At 44.0% G+C, this 15,668-nt stretch overlaps 1 protein-coding gene across 1 annotated transcript in view; it reads left to right on the top strand.

Annotated features, from left to right (window-relative positions):
- Window positions 1-8,564: 8,564 nt before the first annotated feature.
- The window catches only part of NCKAP5L (NCK associated protein 5 like), a 66,995-nt gene continuing 59,891 nt past the window's right edge, over window positions 8,565-15,668 (top strand). Inside the window, exon 1 of the mRNA XM_075265509.1 lies at window positions 8,565-8,683. The gene's annotated coding sequence lies outside the window, so the exon portion shown is untranslated. The remainder of the gene's footprint in view (window positions 8,684-15,668) is intronic.

Here is a 15,668-nt window from a genome sequence, read left to right as displayed (position 1 = left end):
GAAAAGACCCCCAAGTATAATAATAGCGACAGTTAGATCACGGCCTGGCCTGGGCCTATGCACTGCCGGCCTCCGCGGCCTATAATACAAGGGGAAGCGGGGGCGGCAGTGATCAGGTCTGGGGAGGTTGGTAAATAAAACAAAAAAAATGTTATTATTATACTTACCGACCGCACTGCTGCTCCCGCTGCCTCCGCGATCCTCTTCTCTCAGCAGATGTCTACGTATCAGCGTAGGCAGCGTGATGACGCCGCCTACGCTGATGCGTAGACGTCTGAACCAGTGCACGGAGACAGCTCTCCTGCGCTGGTTCAAAGAAAAAAGAAAAAAAAATCGCCCAGGCTGCCACCCCCATCAGAGCTGCGGCGCTGGGTCCGGGCTCGCCCGGCCCTGGATCCGCCCCTGACTTCGGGCGAAGCAGTCGGTCACTGACAGTAATGTCCAGTGCTATCACAGTCTCATATGTGGGATGGGAGTTGTTCTTCAGCATGGAGCTCGCCACGGACAGTATCCTTCTGTCACCCACCACCTGTATTGGGTCCAGGGGGCTCCCCAGGACAGAGCTGGATCTTCTAACCAGCCTGTCAAGTCTGTTTTTGTCCCTGGCTTGTATGCTTCATACAGATGATCCCACCATCAATTATAATCCTCAATCAAGGGGACAGTTTATTTTTTTTTAGAAAGAGTGCAGTGCGTCTGCCCAAGCTGGCTGATAAATGGCCAAAAGTGGCCAATCATGACAAACACTGGGATTTACTTTGATGGGGGTGCTGAAAGGGATGTAATGGAGGAACAGTGAGCCTGGATGTGATTACTGGAGGAGGACATGACTATGGGGACTATGGGGGTAGGGAATGGTGAGCATGAATCTAAGTATGGTCTTTTGGTGTGCAGTTGCCCATATCTCTCCTTACACCACAGTAGCTCAAAAAAGTGAATACACCCCTCACACTTTGGTAATTATTTCATTATATATTTTTAAGGGACAACACTGAAGATATGACACTTTGATACAATCTAAAGTAGTCAGTGTACAGTTTGTGTAATTGTGTAACCCTACCATCAAAATCACTCAACACACAGCCATTAATGTCTAAACCTCTGGCAACAAAAGTGAGTACATCCTTCAGTAAAAATACACAAATTGTACCCAATTAGCCATTTTCCCTCCCCAGTGTCATGTGACAAATTATACAAGGTCTCAGGTGTAAATACAGAGCAGATGTCTTAAATTTGTTGTTATCGCTCTCACACTCTTATATTTGTTACTGGAAGTTCAACATGGCACCTCATGACAAAGAACTCTCTGAGGACCCGAAAAAAAGGATTGTTGCTCGATATAAAGATGGCCTAGGCTATAAGAAGATTGTCAACGCCATGAAACTGAGCTGTAGCATGGTGGCCAAAACCTTACAGCAGTTTAACAAGACAGGATCCACTCCAAACAAGCTTTGCCATAGTCAACCAAAGAGGTTGTGTGCCCATGCTCTGCACTATATCCGGAGGATGTCATTGCAAAATAGACATATGAGTGCTGCCAGCATTGCTGGAAAGGTTATAGGGGTAGTGGGTAGACGCTCCTGGGCTCTGGACATTCCTCCTAGACCTGGGTAGTGTATTCTGCCCATGGCTGCTGCGGGTTGCACCCTTCCTTCCACAAATTTATTGGACTGTAATCTTTGTATTGGTTTTGCGGTCCACCAACTGTGGACCTCCTAGTTAGTCTCTTTCGCTCGCCCTCTATTTGCACTCCCCTAACTGCCCCCCCCCTTTCCCTCCTTTTTTCTCCTGCTTCTACCTATTTATCCTTTCCTCTTTCTTCTCCCCCCTTAGCACCTTATACAACCAGACCGCCTTGGAATCCCCGGGTGGTCCGAGGATGTTTTGTTTTTGTTTGTACTGTTTGCATAATTGTGTATCCTTCTCTTGTGTTCCTTTGGTTTCCTTTATGTTTTCTTTTGGGTCTATTTCAGACCCTGTTGTATTGTTCAAAATCTGCAATAAAAATATGAATGGAAAAAAAAAAAAAGAGGGGTGGGTCAGCCTGTCAGCGTTCAGACAATACACCGCACACTGTATAAAATTGATCTGCATGGCTATCGTCATGGATTACTGGATCCATGTCCTGTGATCTGATGAGACCATGATAAATGTATTTGATTCAGTTGGTGTCAATCATGTATAGCAGTAACCAGGTGAAGAGTACAAAGACAAGGGTGTCTTGCCTACAGTCAAGCATAATAGTGGGAGTGTCATGGTTTGGGACTGCATGAGTGCTGCCATCTGTGAGAAGCTACAGTTCATTGAGGGAACCATGAATGTCAACATGTGTTATGTCAGTCCAGGTAGCTGCAACGGGGCTAAGGGATAGCAGTAGGGAATCTCGCCCTGCACTACTCCCACTAGCTAACCCGGTCCCTGCCTCACGGGTGTGGGTCGGCTGTACTCAGGCTAAGCCTGACCCCGACAGCTCCTCTCTCACTGATTCCGTAGGCCTAGAGGGAAGTGGGAGAAGGAATGCCCTATAAGACCTCTAGGGACTGGAGACTAAAGGGGGTCACCCCTAACGAACAAGTGAAGCTGCTACCGACAGGGACTGACAAGGGTGTGCGCTGACTAACAACATAAGCAGCACACAGGAAAAATGTGGGAAAGGATTCCCCCAAACCAATGGGAAGGAACCTTACACTAGGAAACAAACACAGGGAAACTGAGTAGAAATCAAAGGATAAGGCAATTCACTCACACAGTCAATTATACACTGAGGGAGGATTGGTGAACACAGAAGGGAAAACACACAAACCAACTCGTTCACCCAAACCTCCCAAAAATCAACCACGGAACTTCCTCTATCCCAGAACACCACCTACTCCTCCTGCTAAGGCCTAGCTCTGTAAAAGCGACACTCAGCACAGAACCATGGGAGGCATGGGTTTAAATACAGAGTAGAGACCACTCCTCCCAGGTGCAAATGGGAGGACAGACTAATCAACCAGGAGATAAAGCTGCCTACCATCAGTGCGCACGTGCAAGTCAGAAGGTGTGCACCAATACTCACGACAGGACAACCCCGCAGCGCCAGGATGCCACCCCAGACACTGCGCAGCCAAAAACTCCCCAGGTAAGAAAAATAGAAATTAAAGAACCTAAATACTCCTAACAAACATGTACTGTGACATACTGAAGTAGAGCATGATCCTCTCCCTTAGGAAACTAGGCTGCAGGGCGGTATTCCAACATGATAATGATCCCAAACACACCTCCAAGACAACCACTGCCTTCCTAAAGAAACTGAGGGTAAAGGTGAGGGACTGGTCAAGCATGTCTCCAGACCTAATCCCTACTGAGCATCTGTGAGACTAAGGAAGCTAGAGGAGTTCAAGGTCTTTAACATCCACCAGCTCTGTGATGTCATGATGTTGTCATGGAGTGGACGAGGATTCCAGTGGCAACCTGTGAGACTCTAGTGAACTCCACGCCCAAGAGGGTAAAGGCAGTGCTAGAAAATAATGGTGGCCGGATAAAATATTGGCACTTGGGGCACAATTTGTCCATTTTCACTTAAGGGTGTACGCACTTTTGTTGCCAGAGGTTTAGACATTAATGGCTGTTTGTTGAGTGATTTTGATGGTAAATTTACACTGCTATACAAGCTGTACACTTATTACTTTAGATTGTACCAAAGTCTCATATTTTCTGTATTGTCCCATGAAAATATCTAATGAAATAATCGCATAAATGAGAGGGGTGTACTCATTTTTGTGAGACAATGTATGTTTATACTTGCTCCAGGTATATGAAAAAGCCCAGCAAGCCCTACTTTTGCATCCAGAGGTTTCAGATAGACACCCAACAAACTGCATTAAAGTCAATTCGGTCCCTCAGGATTTGTTTGTGGCCATTATTTTTGGAATCTATTATTGTCCATTTTTCCATTTTTATAGTCCTCCAGCAGAGTAGAAGAATGGAAAACAAAGTTCAGATGTGAATATAGCGTTACAGATTGTACCATTATAGTGTATGATTTTGTGATCAATGGTGGCTGCATGTGGTTACCAAGAGCATGTGTTCCGGTTTATTTTAAGGTTGCGTGCTGTCAGTGGATTTTTTTTTACTTTTCTGTATCGGAATGGAATTTGTGAGCTATCTGTGATTTTCACGGAAGTGAAGCAGAAATGTATAATGGAAAGATAATAATAATAATAAATTTTATTTATATAGTGTCAACATATTCCGCAGCACTGTACAATTTGTAGGGTTCAAATACAGTCAAAAAGATACATTACAAAGAAAGTCATTTCACACACTGGGACTGAGGGCCCTGCTCGCAAGAGCTTACAATCTATGAGGTAGATGGGGTGACAAAAGAGGTAGCAGGGGCGGCATTGCTTATACAGAGGTCAGACAATGTTGTAATAGAGGTTACTGTCATTACACAAACATAAAACTTTATGAGCTGTCACTAGTCGTGTCCTTTGACATGTGGATGGAGTTTGGACATATAAAGTTTGCCTGAAATGGCATCATATCATGTGGAGTAATGTGGGAGTGGGGACAGAGGAGGGTTAAATGTTGGGGATTCTAACTATAGTATGGAAGGGTTTACATTAGGAATTGTGATAGGCCTGTCTCAAAAGATGCGTCTTTAGTTTGCGTTTGAAACTGTAAAAATTGGGAGTTAATCTGATTGTCTGGGGTAGAGCATTCCAGAGGAGTGGTGCAACTCGGGAGCAGTCTTGTATACGAGCGTGGGAGGTTCTGATAATAGAGGATGTAAGTGTTAGGTCATTGAGTGAACGGAGAACACAGGTTGGGCAGTAGACAGAGATGAGGGAGGAAATGTAGGGAGGTGCGGCATTATGGAGAGCCTTGTGGATGAGAATAATAACTTTATATTTTATTCTATAATGAATAGGCAGCCAATGTAGTGACTGGCACAGACCGGAGGCATCGCTGTAGCGTCTGGCCTGATAGATGAGCCTGGCCGCTGCATTCAGAATAGATTGTAGAGGGGAGAGTTTAGTGAGGGGAAGACCGATTAGTAAGGAGTTACAGTAGTCAAGGCGAGAATGAATCAGAGACAATAAGTGTCTTTAGTGTATCTCTGGTAAGGAAAGGCGTATTCTGGAGATGTTTTTGAGGTGGAGGTGACATGAACGTGCGAGTGATTCAATATGAGGGGTGAAGGAAAGGTCTGAGTCAAATATAACCCCGAGGCAGCATATATAAGGCGCACCGGACTATAAGGCGCACTTTCGATTTCTGAGGAAATTGTAGGACCTTTTTTTTTTTTTTTTCCCATACAGTAAATGCTGCAGCAGAAAAAAACCTCAAAAGTGCCAAATTGCTGTTTTTCCGCCTCCCATAAAAATTTGAATAAAAAGTGATTAAAACATCAGACATTCCCCAAAATGGAATAACATAAAAAATACACCTGGCCAAGCAAAAAAAATACTACTTATGTATACGGAAATATAAATAAAGTTACAGGTGTCGGAATATGGCGACTCCAAGAATTTTTTTTGCAAAGTTTTGGATTTTTTTTTAAGTTGTTGAAACTTAAAAAAACTATACAAATTTGGTAACCCCCAAATCCTACCGACCCATAGAATACAGGTGACATATAATTTTGGCTGCAAGGTGAACACTGGAAAAACAAAGCCTGTAAGAAAGTCACACAAACGTGGCCGTATTCGCCTCAAAATGGTGACCAAAAAGACGGCTCCAATTGAAATCAATGGGAGCCGGTCAGGTCTTTTTTTTCCAGGAGCCGGAACAAATGGAAAAAAAGAAGCGACATGCTCATTCTTCAGGCCGATTCGCCTTGCGATTCGGCCTGAAGACACTCCCTCCTCCCGACTAGGCCCATTCATTGGGCCTAATCCAGAGTGGAGTGCGCGACTGGATGCCGATGCAGTGCACTGGCATTCGGTCGCGGCTGCCCATTTTTGGTCCGAAACCTGAGGTGGCCTCCGCCTCAGGTTCCGGACCAAAAACCCTGTGTGAACTTACCCTCAAAATCACCCTAAAAGGTGCTGTCAATTAGTCTGATACTGCTTGTCCTGCTGACAGTTTCCCTTTAATGTATGTCTACAAAGAGTTTACATGGTGGAACTTGCAGGTGAAAAATTTGCTGTGCTGTACAGTAATACCAGAATAGATGAAATTCTAACAAATCTCATCCACAAACTGCATAGAAACCCTCTGGGTAAACTCACCTGGGCTGCAAGTTTTCTATATGCAGCGTGTCATTTTATACTGTGGGAGTTTTACCATTGCTTTCAAATTTGAGACATATCACAGCTATCGCCCTGTGAACTACACTGCAAAAAAAAAAGTTATCTCGTATTGTTTGCAAAATTTGCTTATTGTTCAAGACAGAATATCAGTTGCAGACTAGTCCTATATGGATATATCCTTAAAGGGGTATTCCCACATCGCATACTCACCAGTCTTCGTTGCTGTAAAATCTACTGTCTTCCTGCTTTGTTGCGTCATTGGTGGGCGGGGTTACATATGCAAAGCGAGCAGCGAGATGCCGCTGGCCCTGCGTGCACACTCATAGATGGTGAGACCAGTCTAGCCTTCACAATGCCAATACAGACCCAGCATCCGCTGTAATAGAGAGGCGGATGCCAGGGAGTGTAGACGCTGGCACAGATGCCTGCAGCATCGCTATGCTCCTGCCCTGCATGAAGCCAGCAGTGGCAGGAGCTCCTGTTATTCTGCTCCTCCGCCCCCCCTCCCCTCTGGAATAGCAGCATCGCTCCTGCCGCTGCTGGCTTCATGCAGGGCAGGAGCATAGCAATGTTGCAGGCATCTGTGCCGGCGTCTACACTCCCCGCCATCCGCTGTAATAGAGAGGCGGATTCCGGGGAGTGTAGACGCTGGCACAGTCTGTATTGGCGGTCCCTTCCCCCCAAAGGGTAAACTACCCCCCCCCCCCAGGCTCCCTCCCCCCTCAGAGCAGCAGATACATCACTTGACTTATGACCAGATAAGTCAAGGGATGTGTCAAATAAAATGAATAAAGTAAGATAGTGGACAAACAAAGCAGTTTTGCTGAAGCAGTGTATTTAGGAAAAGTCTTACATCCACATTATCAAGCAGTATAGATAGGATCCTTGTGATGGGACAACCCCTTTAAGCTATAGTCACACAACCAAGCAGATCTCTGAGGGTTTTTTTTTTTAACAGTCACATTCATCTCAGTGGATGAATCAGGTCTATCATACAAGACCCAAGAGTCTGATCTGTGAAAAATAAAGCATTTCCTATTTTTCTCAACAATCATAGACACCACAAGGGCTCGACTAGTACTGTCAGAGACAGGTAAAGTTGGAGCCTGCAAGAAGTACCATGAAAAAGGGACTGGGTGAGTATGTTCTGTTTTTGTTGCCTAATGTATTGTATTGAGTGCAGGGCCACTCAATACAATACATTATAAAATAAAATAATCCTTTAATAGTTCCACCATGGGGAAATTCAGTGTGTTACAGCAGCATAGATACAATAATACTAAAAACAAAAGCTCCATGGTAGAACAGATCCCATTGACTTCAATGGGTGCCGGCATACGCGCACTACCCATTGAAATCAATGGGAGGCTTTTTTACCTATTGCTTTCAATGTGATATGCGCGTATCAGAATGAGCGAGCGTAAACTCCATGTAAAGGTTCCTTTAGTCTTCCCAGCATTAATCCTGAGGTGGTTCCTCTGGCTCCAGTCCTCAAAGTCCCGCTTTAAGTCTCTGTACTCTCTGTCGTCTCCACGAGTGATGAGCCCTACTATTGCGGAGTCATCGGAGTACTTCTGTAAGTAGCAGCTAGATGAGTTGTACCTAAAATCTGTGTAAAATATGTGATGGGCTAATGCGGAGATATTATGTTATATGGGGCCACTGCTGGGGGATATGACTGTGTGATGGGCAAATGAAGGGCATTATATTGTATATTATAATTTGTGGGGGTCAGGTATGTCTAAGTGTGTGGGGGGGGGGGTGGGGAGGGGGAGGCCATCAATGCAATAGGGAATTCAAAAACACAATACAAAGTGCATTTTTTAGTCATTTGCGTTGCCTTTTTTGGTGGGGGGCTTTTTTTTTTTTTAATTTTTAAAGCACGTCAAATTGTGCAAAGAGCCAACCCCCCTACTCTAACATGAGAGTACCCCAATGTGGCTCAGATCTACACTGTGCTACCTATTAAAAGCACAGCCTGGAGCCCTGGTGGGTGCCCCTGGGACACATCATGTACCACCTGGGGAGGACCTACACACTACAGGATTGCTGGGCTATGGGGTTACTAGTCATGGGAAGGTATCCATTCGCTTTGTCCGCAGTCTTCATCCTTCCTAGAAGCCCCCTCCCCCATTATTATCCAGGGCAGGGGTCTGCATTGAGGAAGTTACCTGTGTGGTGACATAATACATGTGTGTTGTGCACGTCCTGTCCCAGCGCCAGAACTTTACTTGTGTGGAGCCCCTTCCCCCTCCCCTCAGGATGGGAAACATCTGGGGAGCGCTGGCCGGGGCCGCCTCTCATTGGCTGCACACGAGGGGCCGGGGCCAGAGCTTTAAACCCGTGACGTCACGGGCCGCGGCTGCTCCAAGCTTCGGGGACCTGGAGGGGATTCCAAACTGCAGCAGGAGCGGGCGGCGGGGACAGCGTGAGACCGGTCTGAGGTGAGGGGGCTGCGGGCTGGACTGGAGCAGGGTGCGACCATGGCGGATTATTGGTAGGGGGAGGCGGGTGAGCGCTGGGATTAGGGGGGCACAGACACAATGCCAGACACGGGCAGGGGGAGTGGTTATGTGGGAGATGCACACTGTATACAGGAGAGCACGTCCTGCCCATTGTGTATGGCCAGCTATGGGGCTCCTGGGTGTGCAGGTAGCATCTTATAGGCCATGTCTGCCAGTACCTGGGCACCAGCAGGCACTGCACACCATCATGGCATCAGCCTGGGCCCTGGAATCTGCTAATCCTCCATCCTGCACCCAGTTACCAGCACAGCTGAGCTCAGGAATCTCCGGCCATCTGGTGTCCATAGCCGCATTAATAGCTGCAGATTCTCAATCCCCATGACCTGGGATATAATGGTGGCATGGATAGAAATGTGCCCGTATTTATCAATCCCAGTGGAGTTGTAACTCCTCTCCTAAATCTGCCTAGTTATGCAACATTAACTACGCCGCACCCATTATACAGTATAACCAGGGAGCAATGCCATTCAAGACTATGGAAATTCAGGGTAACATTCTTTATAGGACCTCCTGGTCCCATGGGGCTTGTGATCCCGCTTTACCGTGCAGTATAACCGTATACGTATATTTTTGTGTTATTTCCATTCAACATACTGGAAAAGGCGTCTGACCACCCATATAGAAACATTAATAGCAGCCAAATTGATTGTCACCGAGGTTTACACACATTACAGAAATACATGACTACAATTTCTAATAGCTAGATCTATGGTGGAAGCTGTGGCACAGGGATGTCCGGCCAGTTGTGACTATTGAAGAGGGCATCACTATCTTTAATGGCCTTGGCACATGTGGTACTGGATCTATACAGTTTGCTGGTTGGACAGTGTTGTTTGGGCACTGAGTGTCACACCATTTGGGGTGGGAATATCAGTAGAAGATGCCGCACATCTAAATTTATGCCCAGAGGACTGGTATGTAAAAGTGAGGGGTATTATGAGGATGAATTGATCTCTGTCTAACTGCTAACTAAATATTTCTGTATACTGTGAGTGTTCCTTTAAAATAAGTCTAGTGATGTTATCATATGATAGAGGAATTCTTGAGTTATTTCTGTAATCTCTTCTCCTCCACTGCCAGAGGTCACCCCTTTGGCAGCCAAGCCCTTGTGACAGATGTAAGGAAGATGCACAATAAATGTGTTAGGTTTCACAAGAATGAAAGTCACCCCGAAAGCAGATGTTGTCATTGTTAACAGTGCGGCATTGTTGGCTGGTTCAGTCCTGAGATCTGCAGGCTGGATGTAGGGGGAACAGCTGGGAGGTAATGTAAGGGTCCTTTACTGTCAGAGGGTCCTGGAATTTCATTTGGACGCCATCAGTAGCTGAAGCAAATGGAAATTGTTCATTCCCTGAATGTTCAGTGTAATGAAATTGACCTGTGAAGATATTAGAGGAATTTGCTAATCTCTGGCCAGTATATGCTTGGACCTGAATAATATTCGCTTTATTAAACATTGATACCTTCTTTAGTATGCAGAGCATATATTGAAATGCATGGTACTGAATAAGTAATGTGTTCTGTGAACTGTGAGAAATATAGGGCCGAAGTCACATTGTGAAGTTTTTATGTAGGAAAAGTACTTTAAATATTCCACCTTTTAGAGAACAGTAGTCGTCAATGCTTCACCATCACTAACTCCAAACATGACCCATCGGAACTCTACAAGGAGGCAAAGAGTACTGGCAAAGGTCCAAATAATATTTATTAGGTGGGACCTCCGCTGATGACTACAATAGGAATCTTAAATTCCCTGTTCCTCCTTACTGCATGACAGGAGAGGATGAGTTTGGATGGAGATGTAGTTAAAGGGAACCTGCAAGACATGTCACTATGGACTGGGGGTTTAGTGTCCTACGTCCAAATGTTTGTTGCTATATGCATTTCTGCAGTGAAGCTAGGACAGTACCTTTCTGCTTTACTACACATGCACTGTATGTGGATCTCATGCACAATGCTACAGAGATGTACTGCAAAGGCTTCTGGTGCATTGGGAGCACATCTCTCCAATGCTGAAAATTTTGGAGAAGAAAACCACATGTATGTAAAGACAGCTTCTGGTTTAGCGTCCCCAAACCACGTGACAGGTTGACGCATGTGTGGTGCCACTCCAATAACAATCTGTGGACATCCCAGTACAGTGAAGTACTGAGTGGAGAACGCTATTACGAGTACCTATGCTTTGCAGATTCTCACCATTTCGTAGCTTTGAATCTATCTATTAACCTGATTTCTAAGGGTTTATGCACATGACATAGCTGGCACCCTTTATGATGGCGTTTATGATGCATTCCCTTTAGGTATAGCCCATAGGCACTCTGCATTCTGTATGAGAATTTCTGCAATACAATATAAGAATCTCTGTGTGTCTGCGATTTTATACAGTGTAGAATGGTTCCATAACAAAGTTACTGTGGATATATAATGCAACGCTCAAACATTTCTGGAATATGGTTGTATGCAGTATCAAATGAGCATCATGATATCATAGACGGTAACTGTTATTCTCTAAGTAAATGTTGCTTTACAGTTATGGTGGCTTTATTGCATTCATTTCCAATGGCTGAACAGAGATAGTGGTGTCAGCTGTGAGTCATATTGCCTGGAATTGCACTCCTATGCACTGCACGCACTATAAACAATGGGGTCAAGACAGTAGTCTTGTCTAGATTCTTTACCTTATAATGCATAGCCGTCTTCCTTTTGTTGCATTATGTTATATGTGTAATTCTATGACAACCCTTTTAATTACTTTTACTTGTGGGAGAACAATGGGTGGAAATTGAGGCATTGAATCTGCTCCTAAGTGCGCGTCCCCTTAATTTCTTCATTGTTACTGTGACAAGCTGTAATCCTTCAATGGCCAATTTACCTGTAATATATTCTTACAGGCATTTAAAAAAAAATGTGTGGTGACATTTTAATATTTTGTGCTTGCTTTACCATAAAGGGAGACCCCACCCCACCAGAATCGCCTCTAAACCACTTATATCCTGTTGTAGGAGCTGTTGGTGTAATCTCGTTACTGAAAACAAATCTGTCTTTAATCCATATGCAGATTAGCTATTTGGTGCACCTGGGCATGGCCAAAAATGCCAGATCACTCATTTTCACCTGTGGTTGCTGGTTCCAATGTGCTATGACCACAAGTGAAAACTGATACTCTGGTGGAAGTGCTTACACCACTTACCATTGTCAGATCTGGCTAAGTTCAGACAGAGTTTTTTGGTCTGGAACCTGAGGTGGTGGCCGCCTTAGGTTCTGGACCAGAAACCGGGTAGCGGCGTCTGAAAGCCGGTGCACTGCACCAGCATCCAGCCGTGCACTCTGCTCTGGATTAGGCCCAATGAATGGGCCTAGTCCGGAGGAGGATGTGTCTTCAGGCCGAATCGCGAGGCGAAACAGCTCCCGTAAAAAAGACCTGAACGGCTCCCATTGATTTCAATGGGAGCCATCTTTTTGATCAGTATTTTGAGTCGAATATGGCCTCAAAATCCTGACTAAAAAACTCTGTGTGAACTTAGCCTAAGACTACATTGGGTGCTCAGCAGTCCTGGCTGCAGCAAAAGACAGGTGAAATTGGCTGGGTTTCACTGTGACTTTCTGCCGTGATTCCCAGGCCTCTGCCCCAGATTTCAACCTCGAATACCGCAGCTGAACACGCAGCAATAATTGATGTGCTCTGTGTTCAAAACCCGCAATGCAAGGTATGTAGTTTTTTTCTGCAGTGTATGGATGGAATTTGATTAACTCATCTACAACACTTCATCGCAGCTGGATGACCACTGTTGATTTCACAATGGCTATCCCACTGTGGGCATGTCCCATGTGTCAGAAAGCTAGTTTTACTTTGTGGTAATAGTCCCCATTTCAGCATCTATAGAAAACTGTTCACACACCGTATTTTATATTAAGTAATGCAAGTCAGACATTTTTACCCATATATATACCTCTGATAAATATCAGATATTTACCATAATACACCCCACCTGCAGAATTCACATGAATAGATCATCACATATCTCATTTTGGTCTAGTAGTACCCTATAGTCCTCGGTATTAAAGAGCGTGCTTATTATTGTAGGGTGAAACCGTCATTATTCTGCTAAGATAAAGCGTGTTTGATTCAGTTTGTCTTATTGCCAGAAAAACATGTTATGCCGTGTGTGTCTAGCTTTCCCATCTCATTACATTGGGTATTGTTATAGAAGCAGAAAGATGAAAGAAAAAATTCTGCAGAGCCTGTTGTGTCATATGACAGACACCAGCAGCGCCCAATGGATACCATTGACTATACTCTTATTACAGTAGCTGCAGATAGCAGTCTGGACATGTAGATGCAATTGGTTATCTGTGTTGTGCTATTATTAACTTTGGGCAGTTGGATTTTATCCTCATAGTTAAGTAAACTATGCCAGATACAGTAGATATTTCAGAACTGTATAGATTCGTGATACGCAAGATCTATTTTCTGGTGCTGCTATCTAAAATTTGTCATTCATTCTGTTAGATGCATGTATTAGCGCCATAGCCCAGACATTAAATTGGGGGCTACTTCATATGCTATGAAGGATATTTACCTGTTAAAAAGAAAGATAAAGTCTGGCACTGTTATGCAACCCTAAGCTGCAACTAACATATGGCACTAGACATTTCCTGTATGATTCACAGTTTACTATGCTAAATAGTGTAATTCAGTCTTCATTAGCACATAAAAGATCACACATCATAGTGCAGAACGTTACGGTCTTATTCATGTGACCATACTTTTTTTTTTTTTTTACCCCACAATTGTGGATAAAAATAAGGGCCCATACACACAGCCGTAGTTTTTGTAACTGTGTAACTGGACTGAATTGAAGAGCCGCAAAATATAGAGCAGATCCTATACCTGTCCATGTTTACAGCTCTGTCATTCATTTTCAATATATGAGTCAGTGAAAACCATTGATGTCACACGGATACCGATCCTTGTGTCATTTCTGCCATTTTTACTGACCCACAGACTGCATATGTAGCCCTTGGGTTCATATAGGTGGTATTAGTCTGTACCTATACTAGTGAAGTGTTAATGTTACTAGTTCCTCCTTTACCATTCCCTGGGGTAACTATCAGACTGAGGCCCCACATTGCTTAAACGCAACTTTTTATGTTGCAGATTTTATTTTGAGCCGTAGCCAAAATGGCTGCAAAAGGAATAGGAAATATGTAGGAAATACTTCTACCTTCTCCTCAATTCACTCTTAGATTTGGCTCAAAAAAAGCACCGCAAAATCTGCAATAAAAAAGCTGTGGGCCTCCGTCTAAAAGTCCAGCCATTGTAGTGCACATTTTTCTGCAGGGAGAAGCTCCCAGAATAGAGAGTGCTATGTTCAACAACAAAAAAACCCCATACTCTTCTATCCCTGGCGATACGGTATCCCAGGCCGCTGGACAGTCCTACAGTGCCCTGGGGCTTGATCGGAAGTCATCATCAGACGTGGGAAGAACCCAGGATGTCACTTAGGCCGCTGATTGGCCTCAGTGGTCACATGCAAAGAGGACTTCTGCTGGAACAAGCCACAGGACTGGACTGCAGCATGAGACACTGGAGCGCCAGGGGCAGGTGAGACTGGTCATGGGAAATTTACTAAATTGGTTTAAAATTGTCATAATAATGCAATTTATAGCTATTAGATAGATCTTTGATCCAACAATTTATGTGTGTTGCCATATCTGGAGACCAGAAGGAATTTTTCAGTAAGATGTTTTGTGTCTAGGAATTTTTGCCATCCTTTGGATCAGCAATGCAGGATATTAGGTTGAACCTGATGTTTTGTTTTTTGGGTTTGTTTTTTTAGTGGGACAAGCTGTGTTACTATAAATAAATGACTATTAAAAGTCCTGTAGCTTGTAAAATACTGAATATTTATAGGCAGGCTATATGGGATTGTGTGTTGTATCCGTATGGCACTGTGGTGTGAACTCCATACAACACGACTTTCACATAGATATTTTAGGGTAAATGAGATTCTTTTAAGTTTCCGGCATAAACTAACAAATAGATTTTCTTAAAATAAACAATAGTAAAATAAACGTTTTCCTTGGAGATTATAAATACAAGGCCTTGCTTTGGAAAAACAATAGAATTGTTTGCATACTATGATTTGATCTTCCTGCACCGACTTTGTGTACTCTGTGGGGTATCTTTTGTGAATGGATATTCTTACAATGGAAAAGCTTTCAGACATATTCTATAATGGTAAAACAGATGTCTGCTTGATTATAGAGATTAGTCAAAGAAAATAGAAGACAAACAATGGCGCCTCTAGTGGAAATATCACCCGATAGAGCCATGTATAGTGTGTTTAGACAGGCACTGTACTGACAAGCCTGATAAATGTGCCTGCCTCTGGATCCTGCCCACACACAAAATCCCATTAAAACACCGCCACAGTCTGTATGGACCGGGTAAGGAATTTGTTACAAGAATCATATGACTGCACTCGTAATATGGCTGGTTCTGACTGTAACTAATATATATTGTCTCTGTACAGGGACAAGGACTATAGTAGTAATCTCAAACACACAATGAAGAGTCGTAGATGTTTTGGCCCGGGGTGCTCCGGCAGCCCCAGTCCTTTCATCTCTGCGGGGCTGCACGTTTTGATGGAATACATAGTTACGCATAGAGTTAATTAGTTACCATAGTGATTAAACTTGAGGAAAAGCAGATTTATGGAAGGAGGTTTTAATGTTCACATTCACACATGGACAGTCTCGGTCTCTGTGGAGAATATGGCAAAGATTTTTTTTTTTCCACGTTAGCAAATCCATATGTAGAATTTAAGGGGTACATGGAAAGTCTGACAGGTTGAAGTTAAACCTCGTCAGGCTTGAAAACAAGGGATTGCAGTGCAGTTTG

This window comes from Leptodactylus fuscus, chromosome 2 (assembly GCF_031893055.1).
Source record: "Leptodactylus fuscus isolate aLepFus1 chromosome 2, aLepFus1.hap2, whole genome shotgun sequence".
Classification (NCBI taxonomy): domain Eukaryota; kingdom Metazoa; phylum Chordata; class Amphibia; order Anura; family Leptodactylidae; genus Leptodactylus; species Leptodactylus fuscus.
This window is presented reverse-complemented; position numbering and strand designations above follow the sequence as displayed.